Below are 2415 nucleotides of genomic sequence, written 5' to 3'. Positions count from 1 at the left end.
TCCCTGCTGCTCTGTCGGCGGAGGGGCAGGCCTGGGCGGCAGGAGCCGCTGAGCGCGTGTGCGGCCCCTTGCCGCTCTGCCGGGGAGCACGCCTGCACCCCTGGGTGGCCCTTCTGAGGGCCTCGGGGCTTCAGCTAGGCCAGCGTGGGCTCGCGGCCGCCCCGGCCCTGCCCTGCCGAGTGCCCTGGCGCCAGTCTCTGGCTGGCCTGCAGCCGAGGCGGCGGAGACACCTGCACCTCACCGGGCGGGCGCCGGGAGGCCGGCCCAGCAGGAAAGCCATTCTGGGCTGGAGTCTTCCAGGCAGGATGCTGTGCCCCCTTGGCCCCGCACCCTCCGGCGTGGCGTGTCTGGCGTGGCTCTCCTGGGTCCTGGGAACGCTCCTTCGCACGCACACTGGCCTGGCGGTGGCCAAGAGGCCAGGCCTTGGGCGTGCCTCCCCCACTTCAGCCCAGCCTTCAGGGGAAGGGGGCAGGTGAGCGCAGCCGCGCCCCTTCCCCTGGAGCAGGTGGGGCCCTGGGAACTGGACTCCCCCTGGCCTGGGTGTGCTGCACCCCAGGAGACAAAGCCCGCGGCCCAGGTGCGAGTGGGGCCGGGCTCGGCTGGCCGGCTCGGGCCACTCGGGGGGGGCCCTGCACGCTCGGTTTGGGGGCAACGTGGTGGGGCAGGATGCTGGGTCTAGAGGGTGTTTCCTGTTGCGTGGGGAGAGGAGGTGCTCGTCAGGCCGGGGAGGGAGGAGGGTGTGCGGGCGCTGAGTGGGCCTTGGGGGTGAGCGGGGTTGGGCGGCCTCCTGCCGGAGCAGCACAGCCTGTTGCCCACAGAGGGCTTGTTGGGAACGAAAGCACCGCTTGGGGTGGCAGGTCTCACAGCTGCGTGTGCGGGCGCTGACCCAGGACAGAGGTCAGCACCCCTATAGAGCGTATGGGGCTGCAGGGTCGCCTGTGCTGGGCGGGAAGTGTCGCTGCAGCGGTGTGCACAGCCCTGGGTCCGCGCCAGCGTCCCGATCGCCTTTGGTGGGGTTTCTGCCCCTTCATCGACTCGGGGACCGAGGCAGTGAGCGCCTGTGGCCTCTGCCGCCTGCTGTCCTGAAGAGGGGGCTCCCTGGGTTGGTGGGGCTTCTGCGGCTCACTGGCCCAGGTGTGGGGTCCACCGGCCGAGATCCAGGTCTTGGGAGCCCCGTGCGTGAGCTCTGCCCCGCAGGGCCTCCGGTCCCAGGCTGCCTCTTAAACAGCCCGCCCTGCCCCGCAGTCATCTGCCCCCACCCGGGCTCCTGCCACCCTGGGGACCGGTCTGCCCCGCCCTGCCACAGCAGGGCCACGGTTGCCTTTTGAAGGCTGGAGGATGCGCCTTTTGCTTTTACAGCCACCCCGTGATCCTCCAGCCCGGCCGCGGGCCGCCCCCTCTGTGGTTGTGGCACAGGGCTCCCGCGGCCTGAGGAGAGCAGGCGCCGCCCGGACCCCCCGCCCGCTGGGGCCTCGGCCCCTTCCTGCGCCCCGCAGTCTGCTCCTGGCCTCCCCGCTGGTGTCCCGTGGGCGTCTGGGTAGAGGCCTGTGGCCTGAGCCTGCTGCACCTCCATTTCAGAAGAAGCAACCACTGGAAAGCCGTCCGTGCCCGCCGTCCGGCCCCCTGACCCCCCGCCTCCTGCCGTCTGGGGCCTTGGAGGCCCTCTCCCATGCCATGCGTGCTGGCGCGGGCTTCCCGACTGCCCGGGGCTGCACGTTGAGGGTGTGTCCAGCCCAGGAGCACTGGCCCCCGCACCCCTCTCTCTGCTCCTGAGACGGGCTCAGTGCTGGCCCGTGCAGCCTCGCCTGTGAGAGGCGCTGTGTCCTTGGGCCTGGGCCGCTGGCTGGCCACACCGTGGCCCGGGAGTTCCTCAAGAAGGTCTGACGTGGGGGTTCTGGCCATCTGTCCTGCTCTCGCCCCGTGTGGGGGCAGGTTAAGCTGGGCGCCGGGCATTGCCAGCAGCCTTGGGTCTTTTTTTTTTTCATGTTTGTTGTGTTTATGCACACAAGGACTGGGGGTGTAGGCCAGAGATGGGGGTGAGAGGGCTCATCAGAGGCAGAGTGGGCAGCAGAACAGGTGGAGTGACTGAGACACTGCTGGGGGGGCAGTGGGCGGGGCCAGCACGCCAGGCCCTGTGGGCTCTTCCTGGCCGGGAAGCACCCCCAGGGAGGCCCAGCCTTGGGCCGGCCTTCTTGAAGTCCGGGCGGGCCCTGCTTCCAGAGTGCCCTTCGGAAAACGCCCTTGAAGTGGGAGTGGCCGCGCTCACCGTTGTGGGGGGAGCGCGTGGAACGCGGGTACAGCGGGCGCGGCCTGCCCCGGCCGTGGGCTCTTCTGCTTCCCCTTGCTCCCGGGCCTGCTGCCCGGACGAGCGCTCGGTGTGTCGGCGCCCGCGCAGTGCGCAGAGGCGGCTCGCCA

This window comes from Condylura cristata, unplaced genomic scaffold, assembly GCF_000260355.1.
Source record: "Condylura cristata isolate star-nosed mole 26May11 unplaced genomic scaffold, ConCri1.0 scaffold00012, whole genome shotgun sequence".
Lineage (NCBI taxonomy): Eukaryota > Metazoa > Chordata > Mammalia > Eulipotyphla > Talpidae > Condylura > Condylura cristata.
Note: the sequence above shows the minus strand (reverse complement) of the source record.